At 44.7% G+C, this 19669-nt stretch overlaps 1 long non-coding RNA gene across 3 annotated transcripts; it reads right to left on the reverse strand.

The window, feature by feature from the left end:
• Positions 1 to 3117: 3117 nt before the first annotated feature.
• On the reverse strand, positions 3118 to 18322 carry LOC123582949. Of its 3 annotated transcripts, XR_006704667.1 has the most exons (4): positions 14037 to 18322; positions 13670 to 13732; positions 4862 to 4957; positions 3118 to 3455 (listed from the first exon to the last, which is right to left on the reverse strand). It is a non-coding gene; the product is annotated as an uncharacterized LOC123582949 (long non-coding RNA). The 3 variants fall into 3 exon arrangements; XR_006704666.1 differs by lacking the exon at positions 13670 to 13732; XR_006704665.1 differs by lacking the exons at positions 3118 to 3455; positions 4862 to 4957 and adding an exon at positions 11262 to 11448.
• Between the last annotated feature and the right edge of the window lie 1347 nt (positions 18323 to 19669).

Below are 19669 nucleotides of genomic sequence, written 5' to 3' on the forward strand. Positions count from 1 at the left end.
AAAACAGTCAGGAGTTTCAGCTGTGAAAAGTCAGTTTCTTTTCTCTGTTCAGGGAAGGAATGTGAAGAATGATCTCAAAAGCTTCCTGCAGCCCTAAAAATCTGATTCGACCTGGAACTATTATAAACTTATTAGGGTATTTTAAACATGCAGAGAAGTGAAGAAAATTCAGTTACCAGGCACGAATGTATTTATCATGTCACTTTAATAAATCTTAACATTTTTGCAATATTTGCTTTGGATTTTTTCTTTTAGTTTTTTTTTTTTAATGGCCATGTAATAAAATTCAATAAAATGGCTTTTTCCTTCTTCTGGTATACAATCCTATTAATTTTTTTCATTAAAATTTTGTAGTAAAGTACACGTAACAAATGTTTGCCATTCTAACCATTTTGAAGTTACATTGTCCTGCAACCATCACCACCATCTACCTCCCGAACTTTCTTCATCTTCCCAAACAGAAATTCCCTCCCCATTAAACAATGACTCCCATTCCCTCCTCCCCCAGCCCTTGGAAGCCACCATTCTACTATTTTTGTGAATTCCATCCCCATATATTTTAGGACATTGTAGATTGACGATACTGTTACAGTAAGGACACATCCCCCCCAAAACCTCCTTCTATAACCACAGTGTCCCTTAGCCCCTGGCAACCACTGATCTGTTCTCTACCATTTTTTCATCCAATATAATAAATGGAATTATAAGGATGTGACCTCTTAAAAAAATTCTTTTTAATGTTTACTTATTATTTTGTGTGAGAGAGAGACAGAGCATGAGCAAGGGAGGGGCAGAGAGAGAGGGGCACACAGAATCTGAAGCAGGCTCCAGGCTCTGAGCTGTCAGACGCAGGGTCCGAACCCACGGAGCTGAAACACAGGGACCACAGACCACAAGAGCATGACTTGAATCGAAGTCAGATGCTTAACCCCCTGAGCCACCCAGACACCCCAAGGATGTGACCTCTCAACATGGGCTTCGTATATGCAGCATGATGCCTTTGAGGCTCATCTGAGTTTGTGTCTATTGTTCCCTGTATGCCCCTTCAAATCCTCTCCAAAGGCAACCATGGCCCTTAAATAGTATTTAATTCTTATGAATATTTTTATAGTTATAGTGTATACAGATTTAGCCGCAAAATATATACTCCCTGTTTCCTATAACTTAAAATTTAAATAAATGATGTTGTAATGTACTTGCCATGCTGCAAGTTGCTTTTATAACTCACTGCTCTGTTTATGTCATATTAATGCTGGGTTGTTAAATTTCACTGTTCTATTCTATGAATATATCACGTAGATCATAGATTCATCCATTTACCTATGAATAGACATTTCTTTCCTGTGTGTCTGTCTCTCTGTCTCTTTATCCCACCCTGACCAGCTGTGTTAGGCCTCCTGCAAAGGGCTGCCAGTCCCAAAGCAAGCCTCAGATGATCAGAAATGTCTGCTCTGAGGTCAGAATGGGAAAATCCCAGATCTCATCTCTAAGCTGGCTGCTTCCTTGACTGAGTACCTGGACAGAGGTCGTGTCTGATACTTTGAGCCCTACCTAAGCCCAAAGGTTCAATGAGGTGTCAATCTAGGACATGTATTAGAATTCCTAAAAAAGCCTTTAAAAAAAAGGAAAAGAGGGGCACCTGGGTGGCTCAGTTGGTTGAGCGTCCAGCTTTGGCTCAGGTCATGATCTCACCATTCATGAGTTCGAGCCCTGCATCTGGCTCTGTGCTGACAGCTCAGAGCCTGGAGCCTGCTTCAGATTCTGTGTCTCCCTCTCTTTCTGTCCCTCCCTCATTCATGCTGTGTGTGTCTCTCTCTCTCAAAAATAAATAAACACCAAAACTAATTCAAAAAAGAAGAGAAAGAAAGAATTTAAAAATTAAATCAGAATTTCCAGGGCAACGGTGTGTGTGTGTGTGTGTGTGTGTGTGTGTGTGTGTGTGTGTGTGTATTTTTTTTTAAGTCCCCAGGTGATTTTAAAATGTAGCCAGAGTAAAAACCTGATTTAAAAAGTGAGAATGCGGGGCGCCTGGGTGGCGCAGTCGGTTAAGCGTCCGACTTCAGCCAGGTCACGATCTTGCGGTCCGTGAGTTCGAGCCCCGCGTCGGGCTCTGGGCTGATGGCTCAGAGCCTGGAGCCTGTTTCCGATTCTGTGTCTCCCTCTCTCTCTGCCCCTCCCCCGTTCATGCTCTGTCTCTCTCTGTCCCAAAAATAAATAAACGTTGAAAAAAAAAATTAAAAAAAAAAAAAGTGAGAATGAACAAACACCCCCAGACAGACAGCTTTTTCCAGGCTTTCTTCACCAGCTGGGGAGCTGGCCTCCAGTCCCCATGTCCAGTAGTTGAGGTTACTCTGTCCTCTTCCCACCTTTTTTTAGTTCCCTGGACTTTGTGGGAGCCAAACTCAGCCACCTATATCTGCTCCCAGAACCTGGGCCTGGGCGCCCTGGCCTCAGTCTTCTTCCCTGATGAGGGGTTTCTCTTCTGTTTCTAGGGTATAGGGACATTTATCTAGTTTCCGAGACTTCCTGTGGTTTATACATTTTCTTGACTTGTATTTCATCATTTCTATATGTTCTATATGTTGAGATGTTGCCTCAGAGCACAAACTTCTAGAAATGGCTTCTATCTCAGACTGTTGAAAGCACACATCACCTGCTGGAGGGCCGCTATTGTGACTTCAAAGCAACACATGCTGCCACCTTATAAATAGCTTCCTTTTGTGTTTTACTGTTTTAAAGCAAAAAATTAGTGCTTTTTCCTATTTCAAAAGTAAATTGTACTCTTAGGGAAAAGTTCCAATGCTGTGGAAATATATGATTTAGAAAATAAGTCTCCAATAATCATTTCCCTGAAGATAGTTTTGAGTATAGTTTTCCATATTTTATGCATTTATACACATACTAATTTTTAAAAAATAAAAAATGGGATTTTATTGGTGAACTGAAGGGCTGTTGAGTTTTGCACTTAGTTTGTCATGGAAATCTTTCTGTAGTTAGATACCCACATTATTATTACTGGATACATTGTACTGCAGTTCACTTAGGGATGGCTATTTGTAATGTTTTCATCTTGGCCATCACAGACAATGCCGGAATAAATGTTCTCACATGTCCATCTCTGTGCATTTGTGGAGGTCAAAGTCTGCTTTATTTCCTTGGAACCCACATTTCCTATCAAATGTGCATTCCTGCCAGGAAGGAAAACCAGCCTGGGGAGTGTGGAGCAGGTTAGTGGCTGGAAGGAACACGTGGTGCTCCCTTGAGATGCTCAGTCCTATTAGAATCAACTTCTTGAGCCTCTAAACTCTCAATGCCGTGCATATTGGAGCAGATGCCCTTCGCTTCACCTTCTCTTTAACCTGCCCAGGTACTAAACATCAGCCTCTGGAACGTCAACTTGGAAGGTTAACTTGGAAACTTTTAGTGCTGTGTTTTTCAAACTGCAGGGCTGTGACCTATTAGTGAGTTATGAAATCAAATTAAAAGATCACAAATGAGCAATTAAAAAAATCAAACAGAACAATACTGCAAGTATCAGAGCATGTCACATGAAGGGTAAATGTTGCAATTTTATTTCAAAGGTGTGTGTGTGTGTGTGTGTGTATGTTGGATATTGTCTTAACTCAGATTCCTTGGAAACAGAGCTCAAGAAAAGAATATGGGTGTCTTTGATGTCTTTAGGACAGAAAAATGAGGAGGGAACTGGAGCGGGCAGGGGACCAGCTGAGCAAGGGTGTACTCACGCCTAATCCCATGGTTTGAATTGTACCAGAGCTGGTGATGCCTGAGACAAGCAGGTAGTGCCTTGTGAATCCCCTGTCAACACTGGCTATTGTCTGCTCTGAGGAACAGAGGTACATAACCTCCAGAAAGGCAGCTCCTGCTCAGCTCAGATTAATTCCCAGAGGAGGAGGCAATGGTCTTGACAGCTGGGGAATGGGTACACCAGCCTGCGTGGGGTTACCAACAGTGTCCATTCCGGGAAGTTTTATAAAATGTATTTCTAAGTGTGCTTCAGGGTAAAAACAAACAAAAAAGAGTTTGAAAAAACACTAGTTTTAGAACAATTATGTCCATCAACCTGTGGGAAAGAAAATGAGGCCTCTATCACCCTTTTCTGTATTTCATTAGACAAAAGCAAATTCCCACATGCAATCTTCATTACAAATTCCCCATCGGGGAAAAAGGCACCACAGAAAGGAAACAAAACATACAGGATGTTCTTTTTTTTTTTTTTTAACTGAGTTGAATCCTCAGCAGCTTTTTTTTTTTTTTTTTAAGTTTATTTATTTTTGAGACAGAGCATGAACAGGGGAGGGGCAGAGAGAGAGAGGGAGACACAGAATCGGAAGCAGGCTCCAGGCTCTGAGCCATCAGCCCAGAGCCCGACACGGGGCTCGAACTGACGGACCGCGAGATCGTGACCTGAGTTGAAGCTGGACGCTTAACCGACTGAGCCACCCAGGTGCCTCCAGGATGTTCTTAATGTTTTAAACTTAAGCCTTAAGACACCAGCAGCCACCTAAGGAGGCTTAGAGCTGTGTTCTCTGGCTTGGGGCATACCAACCTGGGAATTCAGGGGTGGGCGAGCTGTTAGTGGGGCCTTGAAACCATGAAATAAGCTTGACACATGTTTGCAAAGCACTCCTTTTCCCCCAGGAAATGTTTTAAAACATTTTTTATGACCATGGAGCAAAATATAAAATTCACATGGGCTTTGAAGATGAAGAATAAAATTATGAAGAGATCTCAAATTATAGCTTACCCACTTTAGACTATGCTTTCAGATTCCCAGACATTCTTATTCATTGGCCAGTTAGACACTCAAGGAGAAAATTAATGAAAGCAGCAGTTAGACTACCTTTCCCCTTTCAGGAGGGTGTAGTTAACATGGTCCTCCAGATTCCAAGCAGTTTGCGGGGGCTGACACCTGACAGTCTTGGTCACCAATCCTAAACTACCAGAGACATTAAGTTAGTCAACGGATGGTTATTAAGCACCAACAAGATACCAGCAACCGGGGATAAAATGAATGAACAAGACAGACCATCCTGCCCTCATGGACCATTCTGATCAGAGGATTGAGACAAAATCAAATAAATAATGCAGGAGTCATTAGAGCTGCTCATCAAACCTTTGTGGTTTTCTGCCTTTGGGGCACAAGTGCAGTGGTAGGGTCCCTTGTGAGTGGGTGGGGACATTGACTAGTTCTGGCCAATGGGTTGTGACTAGAAGTGATTGCGTGTCCTTTCTGGGCTAAGCAGTTAATGTGATGCTCCCTGGAGCTCTCTGCCCTCTGACACAATGACCAGTGAAGCGTCCATATGGTGGCTGCCTCATTGGCCGGGCCTGAGCTGAGCCTCCCAGCTGCCCCCTAACATAATGTGGAGTGAGAAAGCAATAAACTGTTGTAAACTCCTGAGGTGTGGGTCGTTTTATTACTGAAATGTAATCTAGACTATCCTGTCTCATGCAAAACAATAAAATAAAATATTATCAATTGTGATAACTGCTGTGAATAAAATTAACAAGTTGCTAATATAACATGACAGAGAGTAGCCTACGGGGTCAGGGAATGCTTCTGTGAAGATAGGAAATCTAAGCTGGCATCTATTAGACCAAGGTAATGCAGACTTTCATAATTGTTTTTGCTTTATTGCAGAGAGAAGCCAAGTAACTCTAGAATCATAGATCAAAAACAGTCAGGAAAATGGAGATGTAGACCTGCCTAGGGTCCCATGGCTCACTGGTGCTCTAACTTCAGCATGTAGACGTGGGTCCATACCCTCTCCAGTAGGGCTGCTGCTGAATGAAGCAAGTGAGGTGCCTAGGGTGCAACACTGAAGGAATCTACTCTCTGGGGCATCCTTTACATCCTGAGAATGCTGGCGTTGGAAAGGTTGTGCCCTAAGGGGCCCACTCTTAAGGAGGCACTCGTCAGGGTCATGCAATTCCGGAGCGGACACCTGGACGTGAGTGCCTCCTTAAATGTTACACCCTAAACTCCTCCTCACTGCACCCCAGTCCCAGCTCTGCTCTACACCAGTGTTCTGAGTAAGGATTTAGCAAGCACTCAGCATTCAGGTAACTGTAGCTGTGTCCTTGGCATACTGGGTGTGTCTGCTGATGTAATCTGTAAGGCCCTACACTCCTTGGGACCATGTGACAGCATAGCACTTCAAGATGGGGAAGTGCATGGTTTTCAGATGTCAAAAACTGACTTCTTCCCAGAGTTCTTGAAAAGGAAACCAAGCAAGGAGATGAGAGAGTGAGATTTCCAGAGGTTAGGAAGGGCTTCAGGCTGGATGAGGCTGTTTTTCCCCTCAGTGCAGAAAAAGTCTTTCTTCCACTCTGAAAAGGATAATTCCCAATGAAAAAAAAAGGATTAAATACAGTGTATTCTTCAGTGAGGTGCTAGTGACTAATAGCACCTTCTTTTCCTGGAAGCAGGTTTGGGGATGGAGATAGGAGAGAGAAGCTAACAGCAGACAGCTCCTCTGTGTGGGCTCAGGCTGCCCGTTGGCATTATGAGCTTGGTTTGATTACCCCCACTTTACAGAGGAAGGACCCATCTCTTCAGAGTCAAAGGCACTTGCCCATTTGAACACAAGTCTGTCTAACTCTTATCTACTTGAGGACAAGGGGTAACAGGCAGGATAAAATGTGGTGGCCAGAATGCTTATCTAGAGGGGAGGACATTTAACAGAAAAGAGACAAAGCCACCTACTTTACATAGTTAGCTGTTAACCCAGGCTACTCGATTCTGTGTAAAGTTTCACAAATCCACCACCTCCTGGATCATCATTCTTAGGCAATTTCTAAATATCTAAATTGCAAATATTTTCTCTCAGTCTTTGGCTTATATTTTAGTTTTCTTAATAGTATCTTTGGAAGAACATTTTTTTTTTTTGGAGAAGTCCGTATATCAATTGCTTTCTTTTATGCATCATGCTTTTGGTGTCATATGTGAGAAGTCTTTGTGTAATTCAAGATAATAAAGATTTCCATCTATGTTTTCTTCTTGGAGTTTTGTGATTTTAGCGCTTACATTTAATTCTGTGGTGCATTTTGAGTTAATTTTGCTCAGCCACATCTTTTGGACCCTTGACACATGAGGAGACCGAAGCAAAGGGGCTTAGCTCAGCTTCTAAAGCCAACTGATGACAGAGCTAAAATAGATTGGTAGGGTCCCTTCCAGACAAAGTGTTTGCTCTGACAGAAGCTCATTTGAGTCTACGTCTTCCAGCTTTGAAGCTGTGTGATTGTTGCCTCTAATGTCACTTGTTAAAAAGGCCTTCTTAATGTCTAACCCAGGTGTTTCTTATCACCTCAGGTCCACTGTGTCTGTTCCTCAACTCAGTAGAAGCACAATTGTTTAGCGTTGTTGTTTATACACTTGGAGCCAGCTGAACTCATCCCATCCACATTTCTTCTAGCTAAATAGCTATGGCTTCTTTTCCTCCCAGGGGCTATTTCTGCCCCTGCCAGGCCTTGTACTGCTTCTCCACACTTATGTCCTGTACGTGGCACTTGCCGCTTGGTATTGAACCTTACAGCTCTGAAAGCAGGGGCAGGCTGGGAACACGTAGTTGGGTGGATTTCCCAGAGGATGCTGGAGGGAAAACGGCCGCCAACTTCCATTTCAATTTGTCAAGCAAGGCAGCTGGAATTGTTTGGCCTTTCAATTTCCGGAGATCTCTTGGGGAGGGGGAAGGCTGGGGCAGTAGGACCCGAGAGGAAAGGTTGGGCTAAGGGAACTCAAGAATCATACTTGTCACTCAAATGCAGAGCTGACAGTTTATCCTCTTGTAGTTTGAGTCCAACTACACTATCCGTTCTTTTCCCCTGGTCCTGAAAGATCACATCAGCGAGTATCTGCCTCTTGATGAGCAAATTTTTAAACTGTCAAAATGTGACTGGTAAGCTGGGAGCAATGTAGATGCCCCTCTGTACAAGAATGGAAAAGGGGTATCCGGTGGAGACGTACAGAATGTTCTGTGGCAGATGCACACACCCAACCAGGTGTGCATCCACCCAAGAGTTTGGAAAGACCTTACATACACAGAGTTGAAGACAGAAGAGTAAGATCTAGAGCATATTGTTCAAAAACACCTACAGTCTTCAAAACAACGATCCGTGTTTTTCAAGTATACATGCTTGTATCAGGCTATGTATTAAGCACGTAAGAGCAGACGTCTAGTATGGGGAAGGGAATTGGAGTGGGGGTTCGTACTAGTTTCCTGAGGCTACTGTCACCAGTTCTCACAAACTGGGCAGCTTAGGGCAACACACACGTATTCTCTGACCATTCTGGAGGCCAGGAGTCCAAAGTCAGTATGGCCATGCTGAAGGCAAGGTGCTGGCTGCTCTGGAGACTCTAGAGGAGAATCCACTCAGCCCCCTCCAGCGTCTGGTGGCTGCTGGCACTCCTTGGCTGGTGGCCACATCATTCCAGTCTTGAAGGCCAGCATCTCTAGGTCTCCTCATCGTCACAGCACCTTCTCTGTGCATCAGGTCTCCCTCCGCTGCCCTCTCAGAACGGTATGTGTGATCACATTTAAGGCCCAACCGTATGATGCAGGATATAATCTCCCTGTTTTAAACTCCTCAATCTCTGGGTCCCTGGGTGGTTCAGTTGGTTGAACTCCCAACTCTTGATCTCAGCTCATGTCATAATATCCGAGTTTGTGACATCTAGCCCCGCGTCTGCGTCTGTGCTGACAGCATGGAGCCTGCTTGGGGTTCTCTCCATCCCCCTCTCTCTGAGTAAATAAGCTTTAAACTCCTCAATCTTGTAAGCAAAGACTACCCTCCTTTTGCCATGTAAGGTGACATTCACAGGTTGTAAGGATTGGGAAGTGGATATCTTCTGGGAAGTCATTTTTCAGCCTATGATAAGGGCCTTTAGTGTTTTTCTTTCACACCTCTCACCCAGTCCCTAGAAAATAATGTTGATTCAACTGTCAAAGTATCTGGAATGGACCCACTTCTGCTACGTCTGTGGCTCCCAGCCAGCCTCACTGAAGCCACCAGGACTCCTCATGGGTCCCTTGGCTTACTTCCTTGTTTCTTTACTGTCTACACACCAGCCAGAGTATCTTTTTTATTTATTTTTATTTATTTATGTATTTTTTAATTTTTTTAACGTTTATTATTGAGAGACAGAGAGACTCAGAGACACAGAGCATGAGCAGGGGAGGGGTAGAGAGAGAGGGGACACATAATCTGAAGCAGGCTTCAGGCTCTGACCTGACAGCACAGAGCCCGACACGGGGCTCAAACTCACAAACTGTGAGATCATGACCTGAGCGGCAGTTGGATGCGTAACTGGCTGAGCCACCCAGGCGCCCTGTGGAGTATCTTTTTTAAAATGCTATTCAGATCCTGTTACTCTTCTGCTTCTCATTTTCTTACACTGCCTTAGTTTCTCTTCATAACACTCATTCACCTGTTGATACATATCTATTGTTTACTTGTTTATCTATTTCCATGATTAGAATAAGCTCTGTAAGAGCAAACACTTTAACTGTTTTATTCTCAGTAGGGGTAAAGCATTGTAGACGCTCTCAGTAGTTGTTGAATGGATGAGCAAAGGGGGAAAAAAATAAAAAGAGAGAGGCTTTGAATAGACTCCTGGTGAAGGTGTGTCATAAACTAAGGAGTACAGTTCGCTGTTGTATTGTCCCGAGGACAATTTATCTAGTCCTAAGGGTACACAACGGGGTGGATGGCTTCACCTTCAGGCCACACCTGAGCTCTGAGCTCAGTTAGCTGACACGTCTCCAGAGCTACTTCTCCGGGGACCCGTCTATCCAGGGCAGTGTGGCGGCATAAAGCAAGTGTGGACTTTGAGCACAGTCTGACTTGGAAGCCCCAAGTAGATTCTCTTGGGCAACTTAAACTTTCTGAGTCTCGGCTTTCCTAACCTGCTAAATAAAGAATTGCAATTCCTGTCTGGCAGGAGTATTCTGAGGGTAGAAATGATGTAGCTAAATAAAATACTTGTTACTCTGTTCTATACGCAGGGGACCCTTCATTGCATCAGACATTGAGATCCATGGCTTTATGGTGATACTATTGGCTAGGGCCTCAGAATACCACAAAATAACCCTAATTACTTCACATCATGATTTGCCCATGGCAGAACTTTGTTTTTGGTACACTGTGCTATTGGTCAATAAAAAAGGTTGATTAGTGATCAAGGTCAGGCATCTCGGTATCTGGGAATGCAGGTCTGTCCCACCCACTATGAGAGGGGCCCTCTTCCTCAGTACTTTGAGAGTGCCACTGGTTCACCTCTGGCATCGCCCTCACCACACTCTGTTGTAATGGCCCACATAATTGTCTAGGTTCCACACCAGAACTCTTTGTGGAAAGGTAGTGTCTTAGTTATTAATTTTTGTATGTTGACTATTGAATGGATAAATGATATGTGACATACATTTTATATCACTAGTACTATCCAATTTAATTCATTTTCAATTAAACTCAATTTAATTCAATGAACATTTGCTTGATGCCATGTGTATCATTCTAGAGATTGTGTGTTATTCCCTCTATGGGGACAGAGCCTATAGTCTTCTGCTGGGGCTGGAGAGGAGAAGTTGCAAGGCTGGTAAGGGAGGGAAATGAGATCTGGGGCTCTGACTGCTCCTTGAAAAGACTTTTACCAATCCTTCTGGTAAAGGATTGTTTCTTTTAAAGTTTATTTCTTTTTAGAGAGAGAGAGAGAAAGTAGGGGAGGGGCAGAGAAAGAGGGAGAGAGAGAGAGAATCCCAAGCAGGCTCCACACTATCAGCACAGAACCCAATGCGGGTCTCGAACCCATGAACCGTGAGATCACGACCTGAGCTGAAAACAAGAGTCAGACGCTCAACTGACTGAGCCACCTAGGCGCCCCCCCCCCAGTCCTTTTGTTTTTAACTTCTGCTTCACCCCCTACTTCTAGATATACCTGGTGCCACCACTTCTGGGGCCTTTGGAGGGTTCTGCACAATATATTGGGCTGCTTCTTGTCTTCACAACACTGGCTTCTGATTCAGCTTTCTCAGGGCAGTTAGGTCAGGTACCATCTGTGCATTTGTTTTCTAGCTTCAAAAAAACCTTTTCTGTACTTTTCTCCTCTTCCCTGTACTTAGTTCTTGTGAGTTCATGCCTGCTTCTCCCATCCTTTTAGTGGGGTGTAAGTAGGAAAGACAACTGTATTTGTTTAAAGTGTATCTGTATGTGTTTCTTATTGCTACATGACAAATTACCACAAATTTAGTGGCTCAAAAACAATTTATTATCATTCTGGAGAGTAGAAGTCTAACATGAGTCTTACTAGGCTGAGATGTTGGCTGGGCTGCACTTCCTTCTGGGAGTTTTGAATGAAAGATGGTGTTTTCTTGCCTTATTCTAACTTCTTGAAGCTGCCTGCATTCTTTGGATTGTGGACCCTTCCTCCACCTTCAAAGTCAGTAACAACGGGTCAAGCTTTTCCACATGGCATCATGAACACCTCCTCTTCTGTCTCCCTCTTCTACCCTTAAGGACTCTTGTGATTACATTGAGCCCACCTGGATAATCCAGAATAATTTTCCTATTTGGAAGTTAGCAGATTAGCAATTCCCTCTGCAACTGTAACCCTCTTTCTCACATAAGGTGACATATTCACAGTTTCCAGAGATTAGGGCATGGGAATTTGGTGGGGCAGGGAGATTTAATCTGCCTATGGCAGCATCATTAACTGAAACTTAGAAATTTGAAATTGAGTTTGCCACCATCTTCTATCAAGACTTAACATGACTCCTTAAATATATATATATATATGTGTGTATATATACACACACATATATATATATTTAGGGGGTGTCTGGGTGGCTCAGTCAGTTGAGCATCTGACTCTTGATTTCAGCTCAGATCATGATCCCGGGGTCATGGAATCAAGCCCTGCATCAAGTTCCGAGCTGAGCATGGATCGTGCTTATGATTTTCTCTCTCTCTCTCTCTCTCCCACTGCCCCTCTCCCCCCTCCTGTGTACTCTCCTTCTCTAAAATAAAAAATAAAAAAAAAAATTTTTTAAGACTTAACAAACAAAAAAAGACTTAACATGACTCCAGATTTAAAAGAAACTTAAACTTCCCATGTAATCCACATGTCTTAAATGTTTTGTATGAGTTTCCAAAGATGTATAGAAAATGGGCAATACTTGCTCTGAAGTCATTTCATTCCTGCAACAAGGTAGTGGAAAAGCTTTTGTTTGAAGAACTTAAAATTGTAGTGGGTTGAATAGTGTCTCCCCAAAAGATATGTCTGAATCCTAACCCCCACTCCCTATGAATGTGAACTTATTTGGACATGGGGTCTTGGCAGATATATTAAGTTAAAGATCTTAAAATGAGATCATCCTAGATTTAGGAGAATCTAGTGACTGGTGTCCTTGTAAGAAAAAGAAGAGGGAAATTTGAAGCACAGAGAGAAAAGCCATATAAAGATGGCAGCAGAGACTGGAAGACAGACACAGGCCAAGGAATGCCAAGATTGCCTGAAGCTGCCAGAAGCAGGGAGACATTTGGAATCCATTGTCTCTCGGAACCTCCACAAGGAATCCACCCTGCTGATGATACCTTGATTTTGGACTTCTGGACCTTACTGTTATGAGAGAATGAGTTTCTGTTTTGTTTTGTTTGTGTGTGTGTGTGTGTGTGTGTGTGTGTGTGTGTGTGTGTATGTGTGTGTGTTTTAAGCCACCCACTTTGCGGTGCATTGTGGTACCAGCCCTAGGAAACAAATATGGTAAAGCTTTCGCCGTTTTTTTCCAAGTAGTAAAGTCAAACAGATTGCATTAACTACATTTTACTTAGAGAGACTATTTGTTCACTGTTAGAACAGTCCCTGTGACATTCAGAATGTTTATAGGCCGTGTCCACAAAGGCAAAATCAACTGGATATGGAAATTACAGAGGTCCCCCCTTATCCACGGGGGGTATGTTCCAAGATCCCCAGTGGATGTCTGAAACTACAGATAGTACTGAACCCCATATACACGATGTCTCCCCCTATATGTACATACCTATGATAAAGTTTAACTTATAAATTAGGCACAGTAAGAAACTAACAGTAATAATAAAATAGAACAATTATAACAATATACGTAATAGAAGTTATGTGAATGTGGTGTCTTTCTCTCAAAATATCTTATTATAGCGCACTCATCCTTCTAGTGATGATATGAGATAATAAAATGCCTACATGATGATGCAAAGTGAGGTAAATGACATAGGCATTGCAACGTAGCATTAGGCTACTACTGACCTTACAACAATATTTTAGGAGAATCATCTGCTTCCAGGGAAAGGTTGACCAAGGGTAACTAAAACTGAGGAGAGCAAAATACAGCTAAGGGGGCTGTGAGGGGGGCACTGTAATCCTTTGGCAATAAAACCAAACATTTACTGAGCCAAACTGTGTTAAGTGTTTTACAGTCATTATTTTATATAATCTTCCTATCTCTCTATGAGGGAGGTACTATAATAAACTCTTTTTCATAGGCTTGGAAACTGTAGCAGAGGGAGGTAAAGCTACTCAGAAAACATTGTAGCCTAGGTCTTTCAAAACCCTAAGCATTTATGCCTGAAGATCCTGATTAGCAGTTGAATCTTTCAAATCTTCTAAATAATTGCTCACATCTCTCCTTTCCATTGTCTGAGTGGAAAAAGCTAGAAAGTTCCACAGTTCCTGCAGCCAACCCTAAAAGTTTAAAAACGATTATGAGTTGAATAAATCTAGAATATTCCTTCACATTCATATCATACCCGAAGGCTTTCTCCTAAGAGAAGCTTCTAAAGAGTCAAGTCATTTAAAAAATGTTAGAAGCTGCTGCATAGATCTCACTGATACTCACTTGATTAAGAAAATATTATCTTTCCCCACAGTTAGGCTTTTATCAGAGATGAGGAAAGATAGCTGAACTGCCAGGTCAAAGACTCAGAGAATTCATTACCAAGACAAATAGGAAAAAACGAGGAACTTTGAAAGGCTCTGCAGGACTTACTGGAAATGGCAGGGCGATCATTCTTTTTGGTATCTTCACACATCCTGTTCTGTTCAGGAAATAAAGACAATTTTGTAAGCCTGATGCATAGTAGGTTACCCAGTGGATGATTTTCCTGGTAAATACCTTGATGATCTCCAGTTTATTGCAAGTTGGTTGAAGCAAAGTTAAAGCCAGAACCAGCGGGTGGCTATAACTTCAATGGCAGGGTCACCACTGCATTACCGGTTTGAGTAGAAGATAAGCTCACATTTCTTTTATCTTCCACTATTGAGATTATGTCTGTTTTTGCTCCCAGGATCCCTCATTCTTGTGATAAGCCTCAGGGTTTACTCATTCTATGATAGTAATCTTGGTTCCAATCTCTTTGTGGAAAGGAAACCAGAAATTCTGGTCCTTCCATCTTGTCCTCTATGGCCAGACACTGCTCTTGCCACAGCTCAGGGCAATGCTTGCTCTCCAGCTGGCCTTGACTACTCTGGTCACTAGAGGACCCAGCTCAGGGCTGGGGGCTGGGCCATGCCTCTCCATTGTTGATGTCACTATAATGGTGGTGTCATGTGTAGAGGTGAGCCTGCTGATGGGATTTGGAAGTCCTGGTGCATGCTTCCTTGCTCAGGCCTGTCTTCCCCCGCAGGACTGCTCCCTATAGCCTGGAAATTCTTCCTCCTCCACTGCCAAGGGCTATGTCTGGGCTGGCCTCTCGGGCTGTCACTGGCACTTTTCCCAGGGTGTCTATCGGTTGGGCAGAATAATCCAAAGTATAGGATGGGTGCTGACATCAGGGCAGTGGTAGAAAATAAAATTGATGGGCAGGGTACAGGCAGACCATGGTGGATCTGGGATGCTTGGCCAAGGGCCCCTGTGAAGGTTTTGAGCTGGAGGAAAAATCACAACTGAATCCTGCCTGAAATTCCACCTCTACTTCCGGCCACTGCAGCTTGTGCCTCAGAGAAGTTATTTTCTGGTAGCGTCCCTGGGTACCCAAGGCAGGAAGGCAGTGAGAGGCGAGCTGACATGCCCACACCCCCTGACCCATCCTAGGGAGCCTTCTTCAGGGTCCCTTCCATTCAGTCACTTGTCCTCTCTGTTTCTGACTCTCTGAGGGAGCTGGAGAGCTGGGACTTCTCTGCACAGTGATTATGTCCGAGACTCTTATTTACTGAGTCTGTGGCTGGCTGCCTCTTCTCACCTCCCTTCGGTCCTTCTGGTGCTGCCGCACCAACCCTGGCTTTGGAGCCATTCAAGGAGTTTGGAAGGAGTGCTACATTAAGGACTTCGGTTCCTTTCAAGTTTCACAAGGGCAGCATATAGAGCAAAATGAGAACCAGAGTAGGGGTCAGAACCCCGGCTTTGGGGCTGCCCTCTGACGCCCAGCCACAGCACCTGCCCTCACCAAATCTCAGTTTTCTTCTCAGTCAAATAAAGGGGAGAATCAAGATAACTCCCAGAGGTACATGCAACTCTAACATTTGATGATTCTGGGTTTTGTAACTCTACTTATTCATTTTGTATTGTTTTCTGAAAACTTGACATCCTGGCTGCTGTTCCCTCTCCTCTCTGTACACTGATGGGTACAGAATGGCGTTTTAATCACCTTGGCATTGACATATTTTAGAGCATATTTTATCCCAGTGAATATTCAGAGTGATCTAGAGAAGCACAAACTTGATGTAGGTTATAATTTTTAATGTGGCCGTTCCCTCCTTCCCTCTTCCTTTGTCTGTATCATTCATGAGTGTCTGCTTACACCTGTTTTAGGCATATTTGCTTGCTTGAAGCTCAAAAGATTCAGAGAAACAGCATTTCTGATCTTTCTGGGAATGGGCTGCCACTCTGTTGGCTGCTTTAGAGGAGGGGGCAGGGACGGGAGTCCCAGCCCAGATCTGGACAACCTCTTTTCTCATTTCTTGAGTCCAAGATCTCTTGGGAGCTGGCTCTACCACAAACTAGCTTTGCCTCAGTTTCCTCACGTGTAAAATGGAGATCGTAACAATATCTACCTCATAGGGTTGTTAGAGGCTTCCTATTTCATCTGTAGCACTTGTCCAAAATCCAGATTCCTGGGCCCCAGCTCAAACCTCCTAAATCAGCATCTCTGGAGTTTGGGCCCAGAATCTGTATTTTTTAGCAGCTCTCCTAAGCAACTTCCATATGTGACCGTCTTGAGAACCCATGCCTTACATATCTGATGCTTCCCAGCACGCCCAGCGTTGTGACCTGCATCCGCTCACTTAAACATCACCATGATGCTGAGAGGTACACCAGTGACTTCCCTTCCTTTCTCTCCACAGGAAGCTGCTGTCCAAGGTCACACAGTGTCCCCAGACCCCATCACCCAACATCCCCTTCCATGTTCTCTCCTATTGCTGAGTTGTCTTGCAGGGAAGGATGCTAGCATGCAGCCCGTTACAGAATTTGGCTTGACTTCTTTTCATTTCTTTGTGTTTGGTGGGTGAGTTTCCTTGCTCCTGTTTGGCAGATAGCCATCATTTTCCTTTATAAATGCTTTTATCTGTGGCCGCTTTTATCTTATCAGACTCACAGTATGTCTTCGTCTTTCTGCTCCCAAAGATAATTCCTGCTTTGCTATATGTCATAAGTGTCATCCCAGTCATGGCTCAAAATAACAAATAGGGTTGTTTCAAGTGAGGAAAGAAAGCTGGCAGTGCCTTGCTCGGAGAGAGTGAAGATTCTGAGCTTTCACCTGTCTGTTCCTGCCATGCCCTTTAAAGGACACTTTGAGAGATGTAGGGGACCCATGTCCCCTGATATGTTAGGGGAGATGCTCTTGAGCGCCTCGGTGAACTGAATAAATGAGATGAGTTGGGAGAAAGTGGGGTGCTTGTTCTGAGCAGGTTGGAGCAGTGCGTTGGGGACACAGATGCCCACACTTACTGAGAGGTATGAGATGTACCAGGATCAGGGTGAGAGAGCACAGCTGCCCTCTCTGAAGTGAGTAGCTCAGAAAGAAAGTGAATTGGCTCCTCTGAGAGAAGCAACGCCCCCCCTCCCCAATCCCCCAGCCTAACCCTGCTTTGAGGCACTTGGTTTGCAAAAGACATCAGATTTGCCTGCTGGAAATCGAATGAGTGGAGTCCTGGTGTCTGGCATGGGAGGTAATGGTGGTAAAGGTGCTTGTTCCATGCCTGTGACAGTGCAGAACCATCACTGTGGGCAGTGACAGTACAGGGTGTGGGTGCAGCGGGGACACAGGGGTGTGAAGCCAGCGGACTTTAATGCCTGTTGTTGCCTATTACAAAACATGTTGCTGTTTATCTTCTCTTTTAATAAAATCTGCTATGATACATAGTGGTGGGCATACGCTTGCATGCTTGGTGCCCGGTTCCAGGCCTACCTGCCCTCCGGAGTGGGTGGGGGGGCCTCATGTGTGTGCCTGTCTGTGGGTGGAGAGAAACCAGGACATATCATGGGCATCTCAGATATGGATTTCCCCAAAGGATGGATTCCTGTAGTGATGCCACGCAGAGCAGGGTTTCTCCACCCCAGCTCTATTGACCTTTTGGGCTGGGTAGTTCTTTGTGGTGGGGGATGTCCTGGGTTTTACAGGGTGTCCAGCAGCTTCCCTGGCCTCCACCCACTGGTGTGGCACACAGAATGTCTCCAGATAGTGTCAAATGTTCCGGGGGGAGGTGGGGGTGAAACCACCTCTGGTTGAGACCCACTGTCGCAAATGAGTAAGAGTAACATATTTTCAGATGCTCTGGGGCTCCAACTGGTTATGAAAACACAAACCTTTCCAGGAGGCTCTGTGGCCAAAGAGTTCTTGCCAGTTTAGCACGGCCTCCTTCATACTTTGAGGCTTCATTGCTTAGGATGGCCCCTGCTGCCTAGAACCTTGACCTTTCCTTTCTCCCAGGCTTTATAGCCACCTCTCAGGACCTATTTGGGCCAGCTCTTGCCTCTGGCTCCACTTCAAGTTCCATCTTTCCTGTAGCCAGAAGCCCCACCTCTGTTGGGCTAAGCTTCCAGAACGGCAGCTGCTGCTCCTTGGGGGCACCCTCCTCAGGCCAGAAATGGCCCTGTTTAGCTCCCCACACGCCTGAGTCACCACCCAGCAGGCAGGCAGTCCTGTCGTGCTCTTCCGAGTAAGCTTCAGTGGGGAGAAGGCATCCTGGGCCCGTGTCTAGGACTTTGCTGCCACTGTGTGCTGGCATTCTGGGCCTGATGTGTGAAGCCACGCGGTGGAGTAAAACCTGCCCTGGCAATTAAACCATCTGGAATATTTGTTAAAATCCAGGTTCAGGGTTGTGCCCCAGGACAAGCCTGGGGATTCGGAATATGCTTTCTCAGAGGTGCCCAGCTGACAGGGCACAGCTGAGGTCAGGAAAGACCCAGAGCTGAGTTTAACCCCTGAGCAGCAATTTGTGTCTTCCCCAAGGCCTTCCTCCTCCTTGACCCTGCACTTGTTGATCTGGTTTTTAATCTTTTGTTTCACTTTTCTTGTCCTTACATTTATTTCTGAGTTGAGATCTCTAAAATCAACCAGTAGGGGTGCATGGGTGGTTCAGTCGGTTGGGTGCCAGACTTTGGCTCAGGTCATGATCTCATGGTTCGTGGGTTCGAGCCCCATGCCGGGCTCTGTGCTGACAGCTTGGAGCCGGGAGCCTGCTTCGGATCCTCTGTCTCCCTCTCTCTCTGCCCCTCCCCCACTCCCAGTCTGTCTCTCTCAAAAATAAACATTAAAAAAATTTTTTTAAATCAAACAGCAGATGTTTATATGAATGTTGGGGTTGGAAGCTGTGGGTGGTGGGGAGAGGGTTTAGAGTCAGAAGTCAGGACACTGGTTCAGGTCCTGCTTCTACCTTGGTCAATTGCTTCCCTTCTGTGGCCCTTGTTTTCTGGTTGGTTAAATGGGGTTAGACAGAAAGCAGGTTTCAAGATATTTTTATTTTATTTTTAGTTCTTAATTTTTAATTTTATTTGAGAGAGAGAGAGAGAGAGTGAAAGAGCGCAAGTGTGAAAGCAGGGGAGAGGGCCAGAGAGGGAGAGAGAGAGTCCCAAGCAGGTTCCAAGCTCCACGCAGAGCCTCAAGTGGGGCTTGATCCCATGATCATGGGCTCATGACCTGAGCTGAAATCAAGAGTGGGATGCGCAACTGACTGAGTCACCCAGGCACCCCTCAAGATCTTTTTTAAAGTGGTGGAATTCTATCCCGCCTTCAAATGAAAACCTATTTGGAAATCCTGTATAAAAAGGTGTAAAAACTCTTGTTTGAAGATGGGACAGCCCTCCATATCCCACACTTTCAGGCTTCCCTGTGCCCCCTCCTGTGCTGAGGCTTCACTAGAGGAATTCAGCGCTCCACAAGCACAGAGTGAGGCCCATAGGGCCTGGGCCCTGCCTCGACATCTGCTTTTGTTTTTTAAATGCTTATTTTTGAGACAGGGAGAGTTAGAGCGTGAGTGGGGGAGGGGCAGAGAGAGAGACACAGAATTCAAAGCAGGCTCCAGGCTCTGAACTGTCAGCCCAGAGCCTGTTGTGGGGCTCATATCCACGAACTGGGGTATCATGACCTGAGCTGAATTCAGACGCTTAACCAACTGAGCCACCCAGGCACCCCTGCCTCAACGTTTGTAACTGGCATCCACAATACCCAGCCTCTGGGTGTG

Source organism: Leopardus geoffroyi, chromosome B3 (genome assembly GCF_018350155.1).
Source record: "Leopardus geoffroyi isolate Oge1 chromosome B3, O.geoffroyi_Oge1_pat1.0, whole genome shotgun sequence".
In the NCBI taxonomy this organism is placed as follows: Eukaryota; Metazoa; Chordata; class Mammalia; order Carnivora; family Felidae; genus Leopardus; species Leopardus geoffroyi.